Source organism: Equus caballus, chromosome 6, assembly GCF_041296265.1.
Source record: "Equus caballus isolate H_3958 breed thoroughbred chromosome 6, TB-T2T, whole genome shotgun sequence".
Taxonomy (NCBI): domain Eukaryota; kingdom Metazoa; phylum Chordata; class Mammalia; order Perissodactyla; family Equidae; genus Equus; species Equus caballus.
In genome coordinates this window covers 98,806,449-98,833,584 of record NC_091689.1, presented here as the reverse complement: position 1 = coordinate 98,833,584, position 27,136 = coordinate 98,806,449, and the positions used below count along the sequence as shown (strand labels likewise).

Genomic DNA, 27,136 nt, shown 5'->3' with positions numbered 1-27,136 from the left:
TAGTGTCTCTTCTCTGTTCTGTCTTTGCCTTCTTCCTTTTTAAGCATGTTCGGCATCATTTTTCATTCCTGATTTTGGTTATTGGTGTCTTTCTCTTTTTTTTCCTTGACTGGTTACTTTTATTAGTCTTTATAAACAACCAACTTTTGGCCTTACTGATACCCTCTGTTGTTTGTTTTTTTAAAAATTTTTCATTAATTTCTGATTTTCTTCCCTTCTATTTCTTTGGGTTTATTTTGGCATTCTTTTTCTAATGTGTTAGGTGGATGTGTCACACATTAATTTTCAGCTGTTCTTACTTTGAATATCTGCCCTTAAGTCTATCTAAATTTCTAGGTATTGCTTAGCTCCTCCCTCATTAATTGATTACGTTAGACACGTGTTTCCCAATTTGCAGACATATGAGTATTTTCCTGGTTATCTTTTGGATTTTGGTTCTTGGTAAGATTAAGTTATGGTCATTGAACATGCTAAATTTCATTCACATTCTTTAAAATTTGTTGAGGCTTATTTAATGATCATTGGACCAAACATATGATCAATTTTTGTGAACATTCCATGTGTTCTTGAAAAGAATGCATGTTCTGCATAATTGGGTATGATGTTCTGTATGTGTCCACTAGTATGCTTTTTAATCATGTTCAAATCTTTTAAATCCTTACTGATTTTTTTCTGCTTGCTATATTAATAACTCAGAAAAGTATAAGATCTCTCCTACTAATTGTGGATCATTCTGTTACTCCTTACAGTTCTTCAGTATTTGCTTTATTTATTTTTTTTTGAGGAAGATTGACCCTGAGCTAACATCTGTGCCCATCTTCCTCTACTTTATTTGTGGGACGCCACCACAGCATGGCTTGATAAATGGTGCATAAGTCCACACCTGGCATCTGAACCTGTCAACCCCGAGCCACTGAAGTGCAGTGTGCAGACTTACCCTCTATGTCACCAGGCTGGTCCTGCTTTATGTATTTTGAGGCTATATCTTATATGCACATAAGTTAAAAATTTTTTATCTTCTTAGTGAGTTGCATCTTTTGTCATTATGGTGTGTTTTTTTTCTTATAGTATTACTTTTTGCCTTAATCTATTTTTTTTGTTGTTGTTGAGGAATATTGCTGCTGAGCTGACATCTGTGCCTATCGTCCTCTATTTTGTACATGGGATGCCATCACAGCATGGCTTGGTGAGAAGTGTGTATATCTGCACCCAGGATCCAAACCTCCGAACGCTGGGCCATTGAAGCAGAGCGCAAACTTAACAACTATCGCACTGGGCCAGCCTCTTAATCTATTTTTTTATAGTGACATCATCTTTCTTTTCTTTTCTTTTCTTTTCTTTTGTATTTCTTTTTTTTATTGCAGTAACAGTGGTTTAGAGCATTATATAAATTTCAGATGTACGTCATTATGTATTTTGATTTCTGTGTAGATTACATCATGTTCACCAACCATAGACTAATTACCATCCATCACCACACACATGTCCCTAATCACCCTTTTTTCCCTCCTCCCTCTCCCCTTCGCCTCAGTAACCACCAATCTAATCTCTGTATCTATGTGTTGTTTGTTGTTGTTTTTGTCTTCTACTTATGAATGAGATTGTATGGTATTTGACTTTCTCGCTCTGACTTATTTCACTTAGCATAATACCTTCAAGGTCCATCCATGTTGTCACAAATGGCTGGATTTCATCACTTCTTATGGCTGAGTAGTATTCCATTGTGTATAAATACCACATCTTCTTTATCCGTTGGTCCCTTGTTGGGCACCTAGGTTGCTTCCAGGTCTTGGCTATTGTGTATAATGCTGCAGTGAACATAGGGATGCATGTATCTTTATGGATTTGTGTTTTCATGTTCTTTGGATAAATATCCAGCAGTGGAATAGCTGGATCATATGGTAGATCTGTTCATAATTTTGTGAGGAAGCTCCATACAGCTTTCCATAGTGGTTGCACCAGTTAGCACTCCCACCAGCAGTGTGTGAGGGTTCCCTTCTCTCCACATCCTCTGCAACACTTGTTTCCTGTCTTGTTAATTATAGCCATTGTGTTGGGACTGAGGTGATACCTCCTTGTAGTTTTGATGTGCGTTTCCCTGATAGTTAGTGATTTTGCACCTCTTTCCATGTGCCTGTTGGCCATCCATATATCTTCTTTGGAGAAATCTCTGTTCAGATCTTTTGCCCATTTTTTAATTGGGTTGTTAGTTGTATTTTTGTCGAGATGTATGAGTTCTTTATATATTTTGGATATTAACCCCTTATATGGTATATGGTTTGCAAATATCTTCTCTCAATTGTTATGTTGTCTTTTTGTTTTGTTGATGGTTCCTTTGCTGTGTAGAAGCTTTTTAGTTTGATGTAGTCCCATTTGTTTATTTTTTCTATTGTTTCCCTCGCCCAGTCAGACATGGTACTTGAAAATATGCTGTTAAGACCAATGTCAAAGAGTGTACTTCCTATGTTTTCTTCTGGAAGTTTCATGGTTTCAGGTCTTACATTCAAGTTTTTAATCCATTCTGAGTTGATTTTTGTGCATGGTGTAAGATAATGGTCTACTTTCATTCTTTTGCCTGTGGCCGTCCGGTTTTCCCAACACCATTTATGGAAGAGACTTTCCTTTCTCCATTGTATGTTCATGGTTCCCTTGTCGAAAATTAACTGTCCATGGATGTGTGGGTTTATTTCTAGGCTCGCAATTCTGTTCCATTGATTTGTATTTCAGTTTTTGTGCAGTACCATGCTGTTTTGGTTACTATGGCTTTGTAGTATAATTTGAAAGCAGGGAGTGTGATACCTCTAGCTTTGTTCTTTTTTCTCAGGATTCCTTTGGCTATTCAGGGTCTTTTGTTGTTCCATATAAATTTTAGGATTCTTTGTTCTATTTCTGTGAAAAATGTTGTTGGAACTTTGATAGAGATTGCCTCGAATCTATAGATTGCTTTAGGAAGTATGGACATTTTAACTATGTTAATTCTTCCAATCTAAGAGCACGGAATATCTTTCCATTTCTTTGTGTCTTCTTCAATTTCTTTCAACAATGTTTTATAGTTTTCAGGGTACAGATCTTTCACTTCTTTGGTTAAGTTTATTCCTAAGTGTTTTATTGTTTTTGTTGCAATTGTAAATGGGATAGTATTCTTAATTTCTCTTTCTGCTACTTCATGGTTAGTGTATAGAAATGCAGCTGATCTTTGTGTGTTGATTTTGTATCCTGCAACTTTACCATGTTAATTTCTTATTTCTAAAAGCTGTTTGGTGGGTTCCTTAGGGTTTTCTATATATAAAATCATGTCACCTGCAAATAGTGACAGTTTCACTTCTTCCTTTCCAATTTGGATCCCTTTTATTTCTTTTTCTTGCCTGATTGTTTTGGCTAGGACTTCCAAAACTATGTTAAATCAGAGTGGTGAGGGGCCTGCCTGGCAGCACAGCAGTTAAGTGTGCACGTTCTGCTTCGGCGGCGCGGGGTTTGCCGCTTCGGATCCTGGGTGCGGACATAGCACCACTTGGCAAGCCATGCTATGGTAGGCATCCCACAAATAAAGTAGAGGAAGATGGTCATGGATGTTAGCTCAGGGCCAGTCTTCCTCAGCAAAAAGAGGAGGATTGGCGGCAGTTAGCTCAGGGCTAATCTTCCTTAAAAAAAAAAAAAGAGTGGTGAAAGTGGGCATCCCTGTTTGGTTCCTGTTCTTAGAGGGATAACTTTCAGTTTTTCTCCATTGAGAATGATATTTGCTGTGGGTTTCACACATATGGCCTTTATTATGTTGAGGTACTTTCCTTCTATAACCATTTTATTCAGAGTTTTTTTTTTTATCATAAATGGATGCTGTATCTTGTCAAATGCTTTCTCTGTATCCATTGAGATGATCATGTGATTTTTATTCTTCATTTTGTTAATGTGGTGCATCACGTTGATAGATTTGTGGATGTTGAACCATCCCTGCATCCCTGGAATGAAACCCACTTGATCATGGTTTAGGATCTTTTTAAGGTATTGTTGTATTTGACTTGCTAGTATTTTGTTGAGGATTTTTGCATCGATGTTCATCAGTGATATTGGCCTGTAATTTTCTTTTTTGTGTGTTGCCCTTGTCTGGTTTTGGTATCAGGATAATGTTGGCTTTGTAGAATGAGTAAGGAAGCTTCCCCTCCTCTTTCATTTTTTGGAAGAGTTTGAGAAGGATAGGTATTAAGTCTTTGAATGTTTGGTAGAATTCACCAGGGAAGCCATCTGGTCCTGGACTTTTATTTTTAGGGAGGTTTTTGATTACTGTTTCGATCTCCTTACTGGTGATTGGTCTATTCAAATTTTCTACATCTTCTTGATCCAGTTTTGGAAGGTTGTACGATTCTAAGAATTTATCCATTTCTTCTAGATGATCCAATTTGTTGGCATATAGCTTTTCATAGTATTCTCTTATTGTCTTTTGTATTTCTGAGATGTCCATTGTAATTTCTCCTCTTTCATTTCTGATTTTATTTATTTGAAGCTTCTGTCTTTTTTTCTTGGTGAGTTTGGCTAAAGGTTTGTGAATTTTGTTTATCTTTTCAAGAACCAGCTCTTAGTTTTATTGAGTTTTTCTTTTCCTTTTTTTTTTAGTCTATATTCATATATTTCTGCTCTGATTTTTATCATTTTCTTCCTTCTACTGATTTTGGGCTTTGCTTGTTCTTCCTTTTCCAGTTCCTTTATGTGCACTGTTAGATTGTTTATTTGGGATTTTTCTTCTTTGTTGAGGTAGGCCTGAATTGCTATAAACTTCCCTCTTAGAACCACTTTTGCTGTATCCCATAAATTTTGGCATGTTGTGTTTTCATTTTCCCTTGTCTCCAGGTAGTTTTTGATTTCCCCTATATTTTCTTCATTGACCCAATTGTTGTTCAGTTCTACTGTTCATAGCCACCTTTGAGATTCTTAAAATTTCTTTCCATAGTCTTGTTTCCCTGGGTGAGTCAGGAGGATGAACAAGTGTTACACAAACCTGTTGATGTCAAACCTCCCTTCTCCACAGACTCAGGGTGGAGAGAGGATTTGTTTTCTGGGATAATCCCAGATACGGCAGGATCTTGGCTAAGAGGCATTGTCCAAGGCCTTGTGATAAGTCTCATGTCAATACTTGTCTCCACAGCCATCTGCTGTATCCCCCCTAGAATTTTAAATGCTTTAGCCACTCACTTGGCAAATGATGAAAACTCATTTACCAAAGCAGAATTCACCAGGAGGACAGGACAAAGAGGTCCAATTTTAAGAAAAGCCCTGATGGCCTTTCTTACCAAAAAGCTGAGACTATAACAGCCATGAGCAGTGTAGATCTGGAGACGGAACAAACCGAGATCTGGTTAAATGATGGCAGTCAGTCTCTCCTGAGTAAAGGAGAGGGAATTTCTGCTGTGGCCTCTCGTGTCCTGGGCTCCTTCAGCCGTTCCTCCATACCCCTCCTGCACACGACTCCAGCTCCTAGCTGTTTATCTTCATGCTTGACAAAATCCAGACTTCCTGAACAATGGCTGCTAATCCACAGGAATGATCACCTCTATTCCCTTCTGACTCTGGATGGGGGAGTGGGAAGGATGGAACAGTGCTTGGAAAGGGAGAAGGCCCTGGGAAAAGGAGTAACGACAAGCAAACGGGCAAGAATCTGACTACTGACTTTGGGCAACCTCGGAAAACATCACTGATAAACCCAGGCACAGCTCTGCATGAGGCGGCAGCCAACCTAGAGAATCGTGTTTGGGACAGAAGCTACATTAGGGAGGGGAAAGGCTGTAACAGAGACACCCCGAGAGGCAGTAGCGTGTAGGAAAAAGAGGTTCTTGTCCTTTTCTCCTAACAGTCCTGGATTTAACTGTCAACGAAAATAATCCATAACCAATCTATAAATGAAGATTTGCGTGAGTTTATTCTGGGCTGAAATCTGAGGACCATGGCCTGGGGCCTTCCTTCCCGAAGGAAGAAAGGGCACCAAAGAAGTGGGGTGCACAGAGTGGTTCTATACCCCCAGAGAGGATGTTTCACATAGGATTGAAATGTCCCTTCTACAATAGTTGCGAGTCTGCTCTGTTGGCACAGCGATGGATGGACACAGCAGGTAGGTCAGCAGTCTCGGTGGACACAGCAGGGTGGCAGGTCTGTTGTCTCGAGCTGGGTGGTCACAGGTGAGCTGGGTGGTCAAAGGTGAGCACAGCAATCAGTTCCTAGCCTAAGGAAAGATGCTTATCCCTAAGGAAATGCCAATGTGGGGGGAAGTTGTACCTTTATCTTAAGGCAATTTGTTCTTGCCATGAGAAATGTTTAAAGAGGATATGCAATACATGCTTGATGGCAATGTCAGGCCCTTTTGGAAAAAAAAACAAAGTCAGGCCAAATTAGGTTTACACCAAATGGCTTCCTCATATACTCTAACATATCCTATTGCTTGCCATTTCTATTTGTCATAACAATGCAGGTGTGGACATGTCCCTGATCCGTGCGAACATTTAGAGATAGACCGTCTTGCTGGTCCGTTATCTCCTAGACGTAGGGGAAGCTGGTCACAGGCACCAGCTTTTAGACTGTAGGAGGGGGACAGTGACAGGAGCACGTGTGCTGCAGCCAGGCATCCTGAGTGGGAGTCCCTGCTCTGACCCTTTCTGGGGGGAGCAGCGACCATCACCTATGGCTTCACTTTCCCCATCTGTAAAGTGGGGTGACAACAGCACCTGCCTCGTGAGACGGCAGTCAGGGGTGAGTAAAATGTGCACATGACAAACAGTGCCTGGGACTTGGTAATTTATCAGTCAACATAACCATGACAACAATTATTATTAAAGTCGAGGGTCAGACGAGATGCTCGTTGCTTCAGAGGAGTCTGTGTGGACACATGAAATCAGAGACAAATGCCCTGGAACGGAGACTCTGACTCCGTATTTTGGTAGCTGGCTGCCTCTTCCTCCTGCCTCCTGCCCCACATCTGGACACACTGCTAAGAAAGCCTGGGTGCTCCCTGTTTTGGCGCCAGCCAAGCCACAAGCCCGGCCACACGGGGACCATAAGAAAAGCCCAGGCCAGTCCCTTTCCGCTTTTTCATGTCGGACTCAAGAGTCTCGGTCACGTAGGTAACCAGCCTCTCAGACCCTTTCGTGCGCGCGGCAGCATCAGTGTCGACCTCAGAACCAAGCTCGGGTGGGCACCGCTCTGCCTCTCGGTGAGGTCACAGCCCTCCCCTCCAGACGCTGGGCCTAGAGCCAGCACCGCATCACCCATCCCTGGCCCGCCTGGGGGCAGAGGAGGGAAGCCTCGAACTGACCCAGCTTCCTCTTCCTTCTGCGGAGAACGCAGCTTGCTTTCTGTCCTCTCCTGTCACCTTGTTCTACTTTGCTGGTCAGGGCAGACGCTCAAAGGGGACAGGTCGGCAGGACGTGCCCTGCTCGGTGATGGAATCGTCAGCAACCTGCTGGAGCAGACGTGAATCTCAGCTTGCTTTCTACCCGCAGGGGTGTGATGTACGGCATGGTGACCACGGTTCACAGCACCGTACGGTGTATTTGAAAGTTGCTAAGCGAGTAGATTTTAAAATTTCTCATCACAGGAAAAAATATGTTAACCATGTGTGGTGATGGATGTTAACTAGACTCATTGTGATCATTTCTCAATATATAAATATATCAAATCATTAGGTTGTGCACCTGAAACTAATATAATGATGTATGTCAATTCTATCTCCATAATATAATATATATAAGAGTCCACATGTGTGACCCATGAGGACGGCCCCCCGGGTATGGCTCAGCCTGAGAGACTCTCAAGCCTTTGTGGATAGAAATGGGAATTACTGGAGGAACTTAAAAAAAATTACAGACACTGGGAGCCTATCCCAGACCTGTTAAGTGAGAGCTTGCTGGCCAGGGACAGACAGGGATGTGACGAGGCGGGTTAGGAACCTGCATGTTTAAAAGAAGTTCCCCAGGTGATTCCAGCGGTGAACCGCGTCTAGAACGTGTCGACAGATTACCTTCATGACGCTGGATTGTTTTAACCCCGAGAATATCTTGATCCAGGGACACCTGACCCCAAAGATGTTCCGAACCCACCATTGGCTCTTTGCTCTGCCATCAGCAGAAGTGGTTAGTACAAAATACACAAATTGACTGGAAATATGTTAAAGAATTAGTCTTCAATTTAGAAAAAATCCAGACAGCGGAACAACTTTGATGTAGCTGAGGGAAACTGCTACAGTTTTCTCATGAATTAGCTAAAAAAAAGAAAAACAAATCCAAACTATCAGTTCTTCATCCAATTTGTACTAAATATTATTGGTAGGAATGATCAGCAAAAAAGAAAATGATGACAGTCGAAGGTGCACGTGGTAAAGTTTGTTCAAGATGAAAATCTGCCTGAAGAATAGTGTCTTGATGCTCATGTTGGAACACGCATATACTGAGCGGGGAAAAATTAGACCTGGCAGAAGTGACCAACACTGAGAACAGCCAACAGCTAAAGGGGAAAACGTTAAATTTATTATTGCCTAAAAATTGACGGAACCATCCAATTTTTTGACTAAGTTTAGGTATGAATAATTTGAACTGAGATGATTGGGTTTGGTACAAATAATGACTATAAAAGAAAACTTGCAATTGCAAAAACTATAATCAGAAAAATTTGATATGAGCAACATGGAAAAAATAACCACATTGAATAACCTTTTTATTTATGTGCAAAGTAATTGATTCCAATGAAAACAATTTCAGTAAATTAAAAATCAAAATGGAAATAAAATAGAAATCTCTTAATGCCTTGAATACAAATTTTATCAAGGAATTAAAGTAGTTTAATAGAAATTAACTCTAAAAAATACTTTCTCAATGAGTATTTCTCCATGTGAGCATACTTTTGATGTAAAAGTTTCTACTCCTAAATGCAGGGGTCAGAAGATTCTCAGGTCAGAAAGTCCACAGGGTCAAAATGTGTGCATCAAAATGAAAGGCTCAGAACTTCCTCTTCCCAGTTACTTATTGCACAGTGTCAGGAAAGGATGATCTGGAAGAGTCTGGAACATGGGGTAAACCCCAGGGGGAGCATGGTGGAGTCCCACAGCTTCAGGTTCCTGCACACACAGATGGCAGATCAGGGCAGGTGCACCTGGGAGAAAGAACACTGAAGACAAAGTCCATCCTTCACACACTGTCTGAAGCCCCTCTCCTTGTCTGGTATGTTACTGAGGGAACTGAACCATAATTCCAAGCCTTGAAGTTGCCAGAAACAGTCATCTTTCACAATGCAAATCATACTATAATAAAAAAAAGATAAGTAATAACAAGTGTTGGGAAGGACATGGAAAAATTGGGACCCTCGTACAGTGCTGGTGGACTTGTAACATGGCAGCCACCTTGGAAAACAGTGTGGTGGTTCCTCCATATGGGTTCCATATGACCCAGCAAGTCCATTCCTAAGTATATACCCAAGAAAAATAAAGTCATATGTCTGCACAAAAACCTGTTCACAAATGTTCATAGCAGCACATTCATAACAGACAAAAATGAAAACCATCCGAGTGCCTGTCACCTGGTGAACGGATGAACGGACTTGTGGGGTATCCACACAATGGAGTATTGTTGGGCAATAAAAAGAAAGTACTGACATCCTTTACAACATGGATGAAGCTGGAAAACATTATGGTAAGTGAAAGAAGCCAGACACAAAAGAGCACATATTGTATGATTCCATTTATATTGAAAGTCCAGAATAGGAAAATCTGTAGAGACAGGAAGTAGATTAATGGCTGCCCAGGGCTGGAAGGGGCTGCGGAGGAGATGGGAAGTAACTGCAAATGGGCACAAGATTTCTTCCTGGGCTGATAAAAATGTTCTGCAGTCGATCGTGGCAATGGTTGCACGGCTCTGTGAGCATATGGAAAACCATGAGCCGTGCACTTTAAATCAGTGAATTGTATAGGACGTGAGTTGCATCTCAATAAAGCCCATATTAATGCATGTCTCCTCGAAGGAAGTCACATTCTAAAGGCTTGGGAAGTCAGTTCATGTCTCTGGGGGCTCATTTCCTCCTTTATATGATGGAAATGAAATATCACCTCAAAAGGATGTGGAAAAAGTAAATGAAGCAATGTGTGTGAAGATGCGTACACACAGGCACGCATGGTAGACACAGCTAACCGTCCACACAGCTCTGTGCTCTTCCTCCCATGGTGTGAAGTGGGCACAGGGAAGCAGTTGCCCGGGCAGAGACTGCAGCGTCCATGGCTCCTTGCCTCCAGGGATGCCATGATCTAGTGCTAACAGTGGCCTATACGCAGCAGTGATGTGTGTGGTCAAGGAGGTTGGGCATCCACATGTCTGTTTCACCCTCTCCTCTCCCACCTGGACGCTGAGCAACGGACAGGGAGGGTGGTGCCGTGAGGTGGGAGACGCCTGTCTCCTTACATCCCTCTGTGAGGAAAACCCGCCTGCCCACTGGGTACTCCACTTGGGATGAGGTCTTGGGGAGAAAACGTTCTGTTTGGTTGAAATGTATTTGTTACGGCAGCTAGTGTTACCTTCACTAGTACAAAAATTTAAATAGGCACTCAACAAATTTTTGACAAAGAAATAAGACATCTTTGTCTTTCATTTGTACCTTTGGATTTTTAAAATGAAAGCCTGTTGAAACTGAGAAAAGGCCAAATACGGAAATCTGAAAAGTGGAGGACGTGCGTGGATGGGGAGGCCGTTACTGACCCCATCGCACTGGAAATCTTGTTGAGTGTTCATGTGCCATTCCTTGTTCAGCCTGATGCAGGCCCTGCTCCCTTCACTGGCTCCTGAGGTCCTGGAGCACGTACCACATCAGTTCTGAGTTCTGTGCACTACTTGCCAGCCCTTGTCTCTACAGCGAGCCTACATTCTCCAGGACGCAGACAGACAATAAACCGAACAAATAAGTAAAGCACAACATGTATTGAATGGTGATAATTGCCATTAAAATTAAAAAGCAAGAAAGGCATGTGAGCTCAGGAGGAGTGTTCAGTTTTAAATAAGATGGTCCAGGAATGTGTCACAGAGAAGGTGGCATCGGAGCAAAGGCTTGAGTACAGCAAGGGAGCAAGCCATGACTTCCAGACACACAGAAGAGCAGCACTTCAGAGGCCCTGAGATGGGAGCATGCCGGGGGTGTGCAAGGAACAAGGAGGCCAGTGTGGTGGGGCCGGGTGGGCAAGGGGAAGAGTCAGAGAGGCAGAGGGCGGGACTGGATTGCATGGGGGCCTGGGGACCGAATGAAGAGCTTGTGGGATCCCACAGAGTTCAAGACCAGAGATAATTGTCTGCTGCTGTTGACGTCACCTGTGAATACCAGCACGAAGACCCCAAAGGCACACAGGTCTGGTTTCACCTTAGCCGACGTCAGTTCAAGAACTAGACAGCAATCCCACAGCAGGAACCAGCAAGAACTCGATGGTGAATGGGACCTGAGATGCCCTGTGCCCCACCCCTGCCACCATGAAGTCACATCAGTGCCCGCGGACACCAAGATGACACGTTCTGTAGGAGCAAGGGAGAGGGAGGGAGTTTGAGAGACGGAGCGTCTACCAGACAGAGATGTTTAATCTGGAGGAGATTGAATTTACAAGGAGAAGGAAATAAAGACACTGTATTTTCTTTGTACATCTTAGTTCTACTGGACTAGCTTACTGGTGCCCACTGGTCCCTCAGGCTCTGCTCACTTTTCTTCAATCTCTTTTCTTTCTGTTCCTCAGACTTGGTAATCTCCACTGTCCTATCTGCAAGTTTGCTGATTCTGTATTCTGCCTGTTCACATCTGCCTCTGAATCCTTCTACTGAATTTTTCATTTTAGTTGTTTTACTATTCAGCTCCAGAATTTCTGTTTGGTTTCTTTTTCGGTTTTCTCTCTTCATCCATATTCTTTTCTTCATACATTGTCTTCCTGACTTTTCCCCACCTTCTTTTAGGTCTGTAAGCATACTTAAAACAGTTGTTTTAAAGTCTTTGCCTAATACATCTGCCTTAAGGTCTTTTTCAGGGGCAGTTTCTGTTGATTAATTTTTTTCCTTCAAATGGTCCATACTTTCCTCCTGTTTCTTGGCCTTGTGATTTTTTGTTGCACACTGGACATTTGAATCTAATAATGTGGTAAGTCTGGAAATCAGACTGTCCCCGTCCCCAGGGCTTGCCATTTTTGCTATTGTTTTTATTTTTTTGACTGTTGTAGGATGTCTCTGTGCCAATGGCCAGCCTCTGGTGTCTTCTCAGGTCTTTTCTGAGCCTTTCCTGGACATGCATGGTCACTTTCTAACTTTCCCTGTACATGCGACTGTTTTTTCAATGTCCTAGTCTTTAACGTCCGGCTCCCAAAAGGGGAAAAAGAGGAAAATGAACAGAGCAAAAAAGGGTGTTAGCCCTTTAAATCCCCTGGAAGTCACTTCGGCAGGAAGGAGAGAAGCCGACGACGATGGGAGAGGTGCAACAACGTCTGACCTCCGCGATGAGGAGCAGCAGCCTCCAAGCACAGATTCCTAAAATTCAGAGGAGAGGGCCCTTCTTGCCCACCCTGGCTCTCAAGCTGGGTGTAAGCTGCACCGGCCTGGGAGCCGGGGATGGGGAACTACCTGCCTGGGGCTGAGGGTGGGGGTGGGTAGCTGCTACTGTGCTAAGAGCTGAAACCGACCAAAATTGACTTCAATTTACATCCGAGCCTTCTCTTGGCAGTTGCAATTCTTCAATAACTCCAGAGTTCCAAAATATTAGGTCAGAGACTCCACCAGTGTGACTGCTGTCTGGATGGGGAGACAGAATCCTGGTGCTCCCTGCTCTGCCGTCTGCCCGGAGGCCTCTATCTGTGGAAGGGGCCTTTATGTGTTGAATGATGTGTTGAATCTTATGTGTTGTATGAGTCAAGTTTCTCTAGAGAAGCAGAACCAATAGGATGCGTATACAAGGAGACAGACTTATTGTAAGGAATTGGCTCACACAACTATGGAGGCTGGCGAGGTTCAAGATCTTCAGGGCACAATGCTGCAGACCCAGGAGGGCCAGTGGGTGGTGTAGGTCCAACCTGAAGGCCAACAGGCTCAAGACGCAGGAAAAGCCAATGCTTCAGTTCAAGTTCAAGGGCAGGAGAAAGCCAACGTCCCAGCTCAAAGGCTGTCAGGCGGGAAGAATGCTGTCTTACTCAGTGGAGAGTCAGCCCTTCTGTTCCAGTCAGGCCTTCAAATGATTGGATGAAGCCCACCTGCATTAGGGAGGGCGGTCTGCTTTCCTCAGTCTACCAATTTAAACATTAATCTCATCCAAAAACTCCCTCATGGGAACACCGAATAATGTTTGACCAAGTATCTGGGCATCCCATGGCGCAGTCGAGTTGACACATAAAATTGCCATCACACTTCTGATACCGAAATTACATCTGGAAATAGCTGGATGTCATGCTCCCTTTAGGGAAGATTGGTGAAAACCCACTGGCGGCATCTTCTCGGTGTGTTGCTCAAATATCTGTTGCGTCTGTCAAGCGCACTATCATCCCAGCCCTGGACAAAAAGGCACTTTATGATTTTGCTGCTGCCGCTGCCGCTGCCGCTGCTGCTGCTGAAGTGCAAGTCACTGAAATGCTCGATGGTTATATTTATGGAGCGAGACATTCCCTTCAATACTGTTTTATTGGCAAGAGGGAAAGGTCTGCAAACATTTTTGGGTGACGTACAAGTTGGTCAGGGTCTAGAGTTACTCCGTGCTCAGAGGGCAGGGGCACCTCACACTGACGTGGAGCATTCATGCTGTACAGAGAGCTTGGGGGAGTTTCAGAATATCTGGAAAAGAGACTTTGCATCAGGAAGTTCATGCTGGATGGTGAGTGTACCTCAGTTTCCCCAGGGAACAGTGCAGTAGACAAGGCCGATTCAGAGGCAGCCTTGACATTCGGGGTAGCTGCTGCGGAGTGTGGGGCAGAAAATGGACAGAGCGACAGCATCTCGTGTCCCTACCACCTTATTAAGGTGCGGGCACTTCCTTCAGGGCCAGACCAGGGAGCAGACTGGACCTGAGACGGGAGCTGTGAATGGAAACATTCATCACATTTGCTTACCTGGAGCGCAGAGCACCTGGGGACGTGTCCTGGGCCACTCTGGTCGGTAAATAAGGGCCAGGAGGTTGTGACATCAGTCCTTTGGCAGTTACTGCCCCTCCCTTTTCTCCTTGGCCGGGTCGTAGACTCGTATCTCGCAGCTGGAAGTGCGTTTCGAGACGGGCAGCTCCTCTGTCCAGTTCAGAGGGTGGGGTCTCCTTAGGTCTGGCTGGGCCACGCGTCTCATCGCGTCAGGGCCGCTTTCAAACGCTGCTGTGCACATCCTCGGAATGTGTCTAACTGACGCTTTGAGTGGAGGAGGCCTCGTTCCTCCATCACACACATGCCGTTGGTAGAAGTGGTTTTATTCTTTCTTCCTCAGCAGCGGTTTTCATTTGACAAACATTTGTCGGTGTTTCGGTGTTGTGGCAGGTGTTGGAGATAAAGGGCGATTACAGCAGGCGAGGACGGTCCTGATGCAGCTGACAGCTTAGCTATTTTCTTAGTAATTTTCACAGTAATTTAATTATCATTTAGGTCTTTTACTTTATGTAATTTATCAGCATAAGGAGAAAAATAACAAAAGAAATGAAATTAAAAACTCGCCCTCTGCTACCCTATTTTGACTTCTTCTATTTAAAAGATTCATTTTGCGTTGTTGCCCCTGTGCCCGTCTTTTTACCCTAGTTTCAGTCGTGGTGCACGTTTTGCTTCGACTTTTCGTGTGTGAATGATCTTGGCAAACTTCCCCATGAATGCTGCACCACAAGCATTTTCCAGATCACTGTCTTAAAAATGATCCTTTCTTTAAATACAGATAGCTTGCCTTATAATTTAATTATTTTTTTATTTGGGGGCATGCAGTTGTATATAATTCAGTAATAAATAACATTGAAGGAGCTTCTTTTTTCTTCTCTTGAACTGTGTCTTTCAGAAACTAAAGAGTCGAGATTCTATAAATTGGAGTGGGGACATGCTTTTGTCTCGTGCTGAGCAAGACAAGAGACAGCTTGACACACTTCTGGGTCCTCAGTTTACCCTAGAGTCTCAGCTGACTAGAAAAGCCAGAACCACAAAACGAACCAAGCGTTTCTCACCTGATGCGTGATACAAAGATGTTTTCCTCTCATTTTTATTAAAAATAGAAAAAGAAAATAGAGATATTGGAAATATTTCTACGTATACACGTTCTTAAGATTACGTATACAAGAAAAAAGAAACACTGAAACCATTGCGTTTTAAAATATATTTTTCCAAGTTTAAATTATTCTTAAGTTGTCACATTTTTAGGTTGGCCTACTGAATTCTAAAACGTGGCATCATCACCAAAATGACCACATTTCTTGTAATATAGAAAGAATTCTTTTTGCCCAATCTTGTGAGATCCGTCGTTGCTTAGCATGCCTTCTCTTGCCAACAGTGGGCTGCTGCTTTCTCGTAGAAAGAGGCCTGGACTGACTGGAGGAAGGCTGGGCGTTGGCCTCTCGCTTGGTTTGATTCTCTGAGGGGTCACGGCTGGGGAGGTGGGGGTTGATATTCCTCCCGGAGCCCGCCCAGGCCCTCAGGGGATGTCTCCAGGGGAGGACAAGTAGGAAGGCACTCGTGAAGAGCAGGATGCAGCAAGGCAGTGCCGCCGAGTCTCGCTTGCTCCCTCTGGACTTCAATTATCCGGGGGTCCCGCGGACTCTGAATTACCACCAGCTGCTGCCTTGCTCGCTTTCTCATCTGCACAGCCGCCGGCAGCTGTTCCTCTTTCTTTACAGTTGTCAGCAGTGGCTCATTTTGCCCCAAACACATGGACACCTGCAACAATGGGAATTTTATTTTTCAGTCGTGGGGAAATACTGGGCAGCTTTGGAAGGCTGAATGGAGGAAGGGGAGGGGAATGAGAGGAGGTTAGCTGCAGGTGCAGCCTGTGTCGGCGAGCTGGAAGGTGGGCGGGTCCTGCTAGTCGTTTTCTGGGGGCTGCGCAATCAGTGACCACAGACGCCCACACTTCGTCCTTATGGTGCATTCACTTTGGAAATCAGAGCATCGTCACAACAAACACACCGCAGGACGCTGAGCACCGCGGAAGAAGTGACTGTGCTGTAAGGGCTTGGTGTTCATTCGCTTATGTAAGAAATACGTATGGACACTTGCTGCCTGACTGGCACTATTCTAGACACACAGTAGGTGCTAAATAAATGAGAATACACTCATGAATATATATGTATACACACACACACTTGTCAGTCGTCTCTGTTGCTAACAAAAGCTAACCTCTTGAACAAATTTCCTCTGTTGAATTCAGCCTCCCGCATCGTTGGGGTTGGGAAGTTTTGGGTTATCTCCTTGATCAAGAAGCATCCCTGGTTCTCATGTCTCTGCAGAGGCCAGGGAGAGGATGGTGGAAATGGGGGGAAGGGAATAAACACTTACTGAGTGTTGGCTGCATCCCCGAACTGTGCCGTGGTCTTCAGGTGGGTTATCTCGTTTCATCTTCATCAGAAACTGAGGAGGCCGCCGTTCCTGTCTCCTCTAGCTGGTGAGCACACTGACCCTGGGAGCGTGGAGCTGCTCACTGAGGCCACAGGCAGGGAGGCGCAGAGCCAGGAGCGGACGCGGACGCCCCCTCCAGCACAAGCACTTCACCGCACCCGCTTCCTCAGATGCGTTTTCTTCCTGCCATTCAGAGAATATTAGTATCAGCGTTAGAGAATACTAATAGTGACAACTGGGTTTAATACTTGATTATCGAAGTCAACCTATAACTGGTCCAAAGGCTTCATCTTCAATTGGAAATGGACCCCAAATTCATTTACCCTTTTAAGGCATTGTCATCGAGGATGAGATAAGAGACGGGGCACTGAGAGCTCCAGCTGAAGTCATCACACAAAAATCTCTACCCCCAAGGCTGTTCTCTATTAACACTGGGTTTGAAAGAGTATTTGACCAAAGATGGGAGAATTGATGCCCTCATTTCACACCCTAACTCCATCCATTAGTGTCCAAGCCATGGAGCCTCTACCCTCTGGGATACTGAGTGAGAAGGACGCTTCCTATGGTCTAGGGAGCCATTCGGAAAACGCCCCTTATTCTTGTAAAAATTTCCCAAACTTTCTGTGGCTGGCCGAGAGTCAGCCTCAGTTAGGAGCTTGCCAAATCGAGCATCAGCAGCTCGTTTGGCTTAGAAGAAGGAGAAATGAGAAACAACCAGCGTTTGTGTGCTTGAGATTATGAGCTGTTCTCTCACAAAGAGACTGAACGCTCTGGCTCGTTTCACGGTAAACACGGCGTCGGATGCTGGGGTTGGCAGCTGGCTGTGCATGTGGAGGGCGAGTGTGAACACACGTGGAGGCACAGAGCTCACATATGTTTGCTTGAAACGACACTGTCAAATCATTTTATGTGTTCTCCGGGCTCCATTGTTTATAAAATCTTCTTAGAAGCTTAAAAATACAATTTCTTTCCCTACTGATTTTTGTTCTTTTAAAAAAAAAACAAATATTTTGAATGAAACTCAAATACATGGGACTGGTTCTACTTAATAACAGATCCTGCTTCAATGTGTCCAGCCACACGTTGTCCAGTCAGAGACAGAGCACAAAGAAGGGGGAGCTCCTGGAAGGGAAGTGTGGTGTCTCTGCCCCCCGAGGAGAGGCTCCAGAATGGAGGCGTACTCACGAGACTACCTCCTGGTGTTAGACGTCACATACAGGTGAGGGTGTCTATGATAAATCCTCTTTTTCTGTTTTCTAAAGTATTTTAGCAAAATTCTTCTTGCTTCCTCACTAAGCAAAAATCCTTTTAAAATATTCTTGCTTTGGGAAAAAGCTGTGAACAATTCAATCAAAATGGCAAAAGACTTGAAAAGCTCAAAATCACAACCAGCTGGGAAAACAAAAAGTAGAATAATGATGAGCTATGGCTTTGCATCCGTCAGGCTGGCAAAAAGCGAAAACACACGTTGCTCACGGAGATGTGAGGAGAGGGGCAGCGCCACACATCGCCGGTGGAGACGGGGATTTTAAACAGATTTTCAGAATTAAACTTGGCAACGTTTCTTAACATTAAAAATATATTCTTAACCTTCAATCCAGCATTCTGCTCCTGGGAGTCTAACATATAGGAACAGAAGCCCTGGTATGTAGGATAGAGACATAGAAATTCCAGAGCAGCTTTCATTATTGTGACAAAACAGAAACATTGAAACCAAGTGAATACCCTTCAGTAAGGAACTATTGTTGTATAAATTAAGGTACGTCTATACCATGGAGTGTGGTGTGGCCTCCCAAAAGAGTGAATTGGACCAAAACCAGTTGTTTAGAAGAATTCCCATCAGACATTCTTGGAGGATACAAGATGTATAGAACAGTAATTATATGAGCCCATTTTATAAATCATTGACCAAAAATCTACGTATATTTTTTCTCTATAATTTGTACACATACACACAACATTTGTATAAGGTTGTGTGATGATACAAATGTGTGTGAATGGAGCTGTACTGGCTTGTTCAGGTGGATTATCTGTAAGGGGGTGGGAGGAATTGTGGTGGTCGGGGAGGAAGATAAAACAGGAAAAGACTAACATAAGAAAAATCTGGTATGAAAGATATGGTCACATTTACATAAAATTATACATGAAGATACATACAAAGGGATTTTCAAAATAATAAGAGATCGTTAAAATAAAATATTCTCCTCTTCTAGTTTTTAAGATCTCCACAGACTGGGATACACGAGGATGCGAAGGTTTTGGAATAAGTCAGTAACGATGAGGAAAAACTGAGCGTGAGGGTTGGCTGAAGACTTTCACGAATCTAAGGTTTCCAGTGTAAGATCAGGACGGGCAGGTTGTGTTCAGTCACTTCAGGGTGCTGGTGCCACCAAGCGGTGTCTGGAGCAATTGTTGGTGGCATTTTCTCACCCAGCCGGTGAGAGAACCTCTTGGCTCACCTATGCCTGGCACAGGAGCGAGCGGCCTGCGGAGGGCTCCAGTTCCCCTGGGTGAACTCACGCCTGGACCCTGGCACCCACATGGACAGGAAGGATGAGAGTGGACGGGGAGCAAACAGATTCCACTCTGGAATCTGAGCTGCCTTGGTTTCTCCTACTGGCAGGTGGCCCCCAGGCCTGACCTCACCGTCCGGTCACTTGAGATGTGTTCAGTGTTCTCCAGCTACTTGGACTAGCTTCACAGCCTGTCCAACTTCTTCAACGGCCTGATATCGTATATAGATTTTCTCTTTTTATTGCCACCCTCCTTGCTTGGCCTCTCATTATTTCTTTCCTAGCCGTAAGCGAATCTTCATGGGCTTTCCTATCCTCGGTCCCTCTCTGCTCCAATCCAGCCATAACCCACTTCTACACTAAGCTTCTGGAGGTGCTGGTCATTTAACACTCCCCAAGGCCTTCAGTTGTTTCCTCTGTCCACAGCAGACCCTGACCTCAGAGCAGAGTGACCGTATGTCTCAATTTGCCAGGGACCGTCCCAGGTTACTTCGGTTGTCCTGATGTAATTATTGTGACTTTGTTCACTCTCAGAGGGCTCCGGTCTGGATGACACGTCATATAGATGCCCTACCTCGTAACCATTGGTTCTCCTGCCTCTAATAGATAAAATAAGTTAACAGATCTGAGTAGAGAGTATATTTTTTCTTTGAATATTCAAAAGCTAAATATAAATTACTTGGGATTTATTACCCTATTTAAGATGCATTTTCTTCTGTCATTTAATTGACAAGGGCTGTTTTTGTTTGAACTCTAGTAAGAAAATCTATCTTTGTATTTTTTATGTAGCTCTTTTCATTTTTCACAGATGAGAATAGTCCTACTTGGGACCTGAGGAATATTACACTCGTAATTTGTTACCCAACGTGAAGAACATTCAACTAAGTAATAGCATAGAAATTCTAAGAATTTTGAGGAGGCCGAAACACTCAGGCTGTGAGCTCCTTCAGCACAAAATGTCCTGTGATTTATTCAGGAGTTAGTACCGTTGCTGGTGCATACAGCTGTTGAGAAGAGTTTAGGCCACTGTGGCCAGTTCATAGGGCTGAAATTTCTGCATTCTGGTTTAATTATTTTCTGTGTCTGCTTGCTACGTTTTGGTGGCATTAACGGGTTGAATATGTACTATTTAAGGAAATGCTTTGTCTGTAGCTCACCGTTTGTAGGAGTGAGTTTTTCCTGTAGTGGAACAGAATTCGAGCTGCCACCCTCTTCTCTCACCCAGTCCTTTCCATAACTAGTTAAACACATTTTCGGGGCAACTGTAGTCCATGTCTTGAAAGGATGATGTGTGAGAACTGGTTGACCCGTGCAGGCTTGGAGCTCCGACCTCCTTAGCACCAGGTGCTCACGAAGTGACCGGTTAGTTGTTGAATGCTTGCATCTTCAGGTCATCATGGGCAGCTCTTTCTCCTCTTAGGGTCTAAACTTGAGCCAATCCAACGTCCAGGAAGTTGGAGATAATTTAAGCTACTCTTTAACTAGCCGAGAACCATTCATTCCTCGTCATCCACTTATCTGCAGGGTGTCCCGCCAGGTCCTGAGTAACAAAGAAGGACCGAGGGACCTCCTGGGGGGGATTGTGAGCAGACCCACCCACACCCTCACACACACGCACATGCATGCACAGACACACACACACGGGCAACTTTAGCTTGTCGTGTTAATGGACCGAGAATAAACTGTCTTCTTGATCTTCTTTTCTGATGTAACTTAATTTGTGGTATGTTTTTCCTGATTGCACTGGCATCATGAGGCAAAGAATCTGGCTGTAGACGTGATGGCACGTCCACAGACACGTGGCACGCTGCTATCCACCGGCTTTCCTTTACGTATGGCTACTTCTTCCCAAGCGTGTGTTTAATGGATCTGCAGGATGTAGCTATGAGGACAAGATGTTTGTGCCTCGTGTTTGTAAAGATGCCCCAGACTGTGAGCTCTTCCAGCTCGGGGACTGTATTTTATTTCAGGTGCAGACCCTGCATCTTAGTGCCTGGATGTGAGTCCCAGCTCTGTCGCCATCAGCTCCACGACCTGGGACAAAGGATGTGACCCCTCTGTGCCTCTGATTACTGATTTGCACAGTGGGGCTGACAATGTATCTCCTGGGTTTTAATTTTATTTTTGAACAGTTTTATTGAAATACAACTCATACCACAAAGTTCACCCATGTAAGTGCATACTTCAGTACATCCTAGGGAGTTTACAGATGTTTGTGACCATCCTCACAATCTGGCTTTACAACATCTTTTTTCACTCCAAAAAGAGACACGAGCCCGTCTGTAATCACTCCCCATTCCACCTCACGGTTTTTATCGGAATTGAATGAATTAACATGTGACACACACTCAGACTCTTGTCTGGCACCTAGTAAGTGTTTACTATTATTACCGTTGATGTTATTATCAACATCGTGACTATTATCTTGGTTCCCTCAGTCGATACTGTGACCAATACTTAGTAGGTCCTTGTTGAATAAACGAAACAATGAAAGAGGATGAAGGAAGCCACTATTGGTTCATCATTCTGAGTGATGGTGAGATACATGCCCTACATCCTATGTCACACGTCCCACAGACGTGAGCCGGGGCGCAGTGGGTCTGTGTTGGAGCACAATGCTTTAGTCAAGAAAGAGACTTTGAAATGCGCTCTTACTGCAATGACATGACCAAAGAAAATTAGTCCCGAGTCCTGAATGCTGACAAGTAGGCTTGTGACCTAGGGGAAGTCTCACCGTAGTTATTGGTAAATGAAATTGGATTTGCTAAGTAATTTCTAAATTTACTACTCTTTCTAGTGTCCTATGCTGTTGCCCACCAATGAATGTCATGAGAATTTTTGTGTCATTTATATATTGTATCCTAGACACAGAACCATATGACACTCGTTTTATGATCTTATTTATCCCAGTTTCCAGAGCGTCCTGTGTTCCCAAGGAGAACAGCAGGTGGGTGCTCCCCACCCCTGCACCCTCCACCAGCTCCCTCTGCCTGTAGGGTAAGGCTCAAGCTCTTTGCAGAGCATCCAGGGCTCCCGTGGGTCTCTTTCTGCCTGTGGAGTATCCATGCTCAGTCGTCCTCGGAGCCCCAGAGTTGATGCCAGTTTGGGGAGATCTCAAAGCCTGCAGGTTGTAGACTGTTCTTCAAGGAGCTCTCGCTCCACTGGTGGAGTTGGGCCAGTTCTCTCCTGGAAATTCTCAAGTTTGAGTAAAGAGAAGGGAGGATTGAAAACAGTTGGAGGGGCCGGCCCTGTGGCCAAGCAGTTAAGTTCGTGCACTCCCCTTCGGTGGTCTGGGGTTCACTGGTTTGGATCCTGGGTGTGGACCCACACACCGCTCATCAAGCCATGCTGAGGCGGCGTCCCACATGGAGGAACTGGAAAGACTCAAGACTAGGATATACAACTATGTGCTGGGGCTTTGGAGAGACAAAAAAAGAGGAAAATTTTTCCTCACCAAAAAAAAAAAAAAGTTGTCTTAAGGAAAAACCCAAAATAGTTGGAGATGACTTGTCCCGGGCACCTGCCGTGGACCCTGCTGCTGACGCGTGTGGCAGACCCAGGCGCTGGAAGAAGGTGGTGCCTCCGCTCCTGTTACCTGGGTGCCTTCAGCTGATTCTCCCCTGATTCTCTCAAGCCGTGCTGATTCGGTGTTTTCTTTGCTTCTGTAAGCTTTCAATGTCCTTGCAACAAAGTGTCTTCTCTTCCCTGTTCCCTTCCGCTTAAGTCAGTAGAAATTTCTTCTTCTGACTGCAGCCAAACACGACTGACAGACTCTTTCTTGATCTGACCCGAGTCTGGGTCTCCAGATGCTGCCTTCCCACGTGGGTTCCTGTGAGGGGACGGGCTTCCTCACGGCCCCCCGGCGGAAAGGTCTCTCTTGTCTGCCTGACGAGTTCCCGGCTGTCCGCGCTTGGCTCCGGCAGTGGCCTCTTTCTGCGCAGCTACAGGCCCGCCCCTCCCTGGCCTGTCGCATCCCGTGTGCACACAGCAATATCAGGAGCCGACTTTTATTACGTGTCCAAAGCTGTTCTGAGAGTTTTCAACACAATTCGAACCTTCCTATTGCCTGACAAAGGTGGGTACAGGCGTCACCATTTCATTTTATGGATGATGAGAGGGGCAGAGAGGTTAGGGAACGCGCTAGAGCCCAGCCAGGACCTTGACCCGGCCCATCAGACCTGAGCCGCTGTGTGGGACGGCCTCTCGCAGATGCCTCCCAGCCCTTTTAGACGACGCGCTCACGTGCTCGGCTCCCTCTCTACCCTGAGGATCTGTTGAGGGCGAGGGTTTTTCTTGGTTCAGCTTTGCTATTCCAGGTCCCAGCGTGTGCCTGGCGCACGAGAAGACTCAGTAAATGAGAGAACGAACCAGTGAACAAACTGCCCCTTGGCATCTGAACTTACTTATTTTTTGCAGGCAGGTATTTTATCTCCTCATTCTAAGATCAGATTGAGAAAAATATTTCGGAAAGTAGAAGGTATCTTACAAATAGTGTGTTCCTCGTTCAATAGGGTGGCTCCGGGCCCCTCACCCCGCCGTCCTGAACAGCTGATACTGAAGTGGCACATCCCACGGTCCGTGGCCTCGTGGAGTTGAGGAAACACGAGGATCATCTTGTTTACCACCGACACCAAACCATGGGATGGGCTCCTTGTTGGTGTCTTCCTTTCTGAAGCATTGTCCCTGTCTGCTGGACTCGTTCCCACTGAATTGGGTTGTTCTTCGTTTCGGTGGGTTCAGGAGTTTGCCCCAAAAAGCAGGGCTGTGGCCGTGGATGGGTAATTGTTTATGGGTAATTAACGTGGCCCTGGAAAGGCTACGCAGGTTTGGCCGTCAGGGAAAATCTGTTTGGAAGCAGCGATAAGCTGGGGCAGAGCCCTGGTGTTGGCTGTAGGGCCTCAAGCTCATACAAGGACAGTGCTCTGACCACCGCCCCACCCCACTCAGGTGTGATCACAAAACTGGACCCTATCTACACCAGACACAGAAATCAACTCAAAGTGGATTGAAGACTTGAATGCAAGACCTGAAACCACAAACCTCCTAGGAGAAGACACAGGCAGTAAGCTCCCTGACATTGGCCTTGGTGATGATTTTTCAGATCTGGCACCAAAAGCAACAAAAGCAAAAATAAGCTAAAACTATTTTTTATTTTATTAAAAATAAAAAATAAAATAAAAATTAAATATAAAATATAATAAAAATAAAAATTAAAAATAAAATAAAAATAAAACATCAAACTAAAAAGCTTCTGCACGACAAAGGAAATCATCAACAAAATGAAAAGGCAACCTACTGAATGGGAGAAAAATCACAGAAACCGTATATCCGATAAGGGGTTAATATCCAAAATAAACAAGGAACTCATACAATTCAATAGAAGAAAAGCCAAATAATTCAATTTAAAAAATGGGCAGAGGATCTGAATAGACATTTTTCCAGAGAAGACATACAGATGGCCAACAGGCACATGAAAACATGCTCAATGTCACTAATCGTCAGGGAAATGCAAGTCAAAACCACAGTGAGATACCACCTCACACCTGTCAGGATGTCTATTTTCAAAAAGACAAGAGATAACAAGTGTTGCGAGGATGTGGAGAAAAGGGAACCCTGGTGCACTGCTGGTGGGCATGTACATTGGTGCAGCCACTGTGGAGGTTCCTTAAAAAATTAAAAGTAGAACCACCATGTGATCTAGAAATTCTACTTCTGGGCATTTATCCAAAGGAAATGAAATCATTATCTGAGGAGACATCTGTGTGGCCATGTTCCTAGTGGTGTCATTGACAACAGCCAAGATATGGAAATAATCTAAGTGTCCATCAACGGATGAATGGATAAAAAAGTGTGATATATACACAATATATAGAAATAAATAAGTATATAATGAAATATTATTCAGCCTTAAAAAGGAAGGAAATCCTGTCATATGTGACGACATGGATGACCCTGGAGGGCATTAAGCTAAGTGAGATAAGCCAGACAGAGAAAGACAAATGCCGTATCTGTGGAATCTAAAAAAAAAGTCAAACTCATAGACACAGAGCAGAGAAGCGGTTGCCGGGGACTGGGTGTGGGGGGCGGGGGAGGACAGAGAGAGGCTGGGAAAAGAGTACAGACTCTCAGCTGGCGGGTGCCTAAGTTCTGAGGATCTGACGCTCAGCAGGGTGACTACCGTTGGTAACGCTGTATCACAAACTGAAATTTGCTGAGAGAGTAGAACTCAGATGTTATCACCCAGGCTCCAAACAAAAGGTAAATCTGTGGGGTGATGGGTGTGTTGACAGCTGGATGGGGGACCCCTTCCAGATGTGCAGGTACCTCAAACCGTCAGGTCTGGCACTGCGAACGCCGCGTGATTCTGCCTGTCAGGTGCACTCATTTAAGCTGGGGAGGCGCCTTCACGTCCTCCTCCGTGGGTGGTCTGTCCCTCCCTCCATCACGCCCACCTGACCGCATGTGAGCTGCTTCTGCAGAACACGCTCGGGAGGCCAATCACTGCTCTCCCTGCCAGCCCGCGGTCAGGAGAACGGGTCACGGTGATGTTCTTCACCGCCTGCCCTCCCTCTCGACCACGGCCGCATCAGGGCGACGACGGCCGCATCAGGGCGACCACGGCAGACAGCAGGTCTTGTTGCTGAAACGTCTCTGGGATTCGCTCCAATGTTTTCTGTCCCAGAGAAATAGCCCCTGAACTGCCGACCTTGCTCGTTGCCCCTGCTGCCCTCCAGTCCTCTCTACCAGCTCTGACTACTTACTGTAGTAAAGCCAGTCCAAGCACTCACTCACCTGCTGAAACGCCGGACGGCCTCCACTACTTTCCACGTGGAGTCTCTTGCACGTAGTGGGTCTGCACAGCCCGGTTTCTGTTGGGACTTTAAGGGAGAGTCTATTCCCTATTTTTCCAGTGTTAGGATGTTGTGGATGTTAAGTTACCCTAGCAATTGAATGCAATCTTTTAAAGGAGAGACGATAACTAAAAGGCAGCCTTTTTTTTGAAACAAGTTCTTTAAAATGCATTCTGAGACCATAGTAGCCAGCATGTGGTCAGTAAATTTCCAGAACTGAATTCTTCCAGGTCAGCTGGAGGCCTCTTAATTGTCACGCACAAATGCTTAATCAGAGACCTCCAGGGATGACATTTTTTTGCTCATAAAGTTTGATTGTTCTTTGCAGGAAAGAAAATGAAGCAACACTTCCCCATGCTGTGGAAAACATGTAACTGGTTTCCTCAGTTGTATAAATGTGAGAGTAGGAATCATTTTCCTGATGGGAGGATGCAACCAGCTCTTCTATATTTTGACCTGTTTAACCCAAAATCCAGGGAGGCTATCTTGGGCCGGGGTAGGAGGTGTTGGGTGGGTCCTGGAGGCTGTGGGGTGGAGGAAGGACCCGTGCTCTGGGCCGCGGCCCTGCAGGTCCCCAGAGAGCACGGCTTGTGACCCGGGAGAGCTGGGCCCTCTGCTGCTGCTGCCAGCACAGAGCCGAGGAGCCCGGGTCCTTCCTCAGGGGAGCCTCCGAGGGTGGCCCTGCAGCCCCAGAGCCCCACATCCAAGAGGGCTCTGTGATGGGGGATCAGTAGCCCTCCTGACCCCATGGCATTTGTTTTCACATTTCACTCTTTATTTCTCATCTCTGCAAAAAGATGTTTTAAGTCGTAAGCACTGATTTGAGTCAAACATGCGATAAATCCCCTCAGCTCCACCTCTCCGCATCCTGAACCAAGGACCCAAGTGGCGGCTTCTCGAAACTTAGCCTGTGGCTGTTAGCATCAGTGGCATTCATTCTCCCGCACTGTGCCTGTCATGCTAAGCTGGGTTTGGGTTTTAAGAACTCCTCAGTTTCTTCTTGGCCCACAGCTCCCTCGGCCTTAAGGACAAGTCACGTCCTTCACAGGAGGCGCACTGACGTGCAGGGACTCCTTCAGTGACGGCATCTCGGAGGACACAGTGGGGATGGTGCAGCCTCCACTCAGAGTCCAGGGTCGGGGGGAGGGCTCCTGCAGAACCAACCAAAGGAACAAACCTGTAGTGGGACCGTAACTAAGAAAGCGTCCCGATGGACTGGATTGTTTCTCTCTCCC

The 27,136-nt window shown here is 45.1% G+C and overlaps 1 long non-coding RNA gene across 1 annotated transcript; it reads right to left on the bottom strand.

Moving 5' to 3' along the window:
• Positions 1-12,184: 12,184 nt before the first annotated feature.
• Positions 12,185-16,800, bottom strand: LOC138924718 (uncharacterized). The gene is made up of 2 exons (XR_011439826.1): positions 16,478-16,800; positions 12,185-15,859 (listed from the first exon to the last, which is right to left on the bottom strand). It is a non-coding gene; the product is annotated as an uncharacterized lncRNA (long non-coding RNA).
• Positions 16,801-27,136: the final 10,336 nt, after the last annotated feature.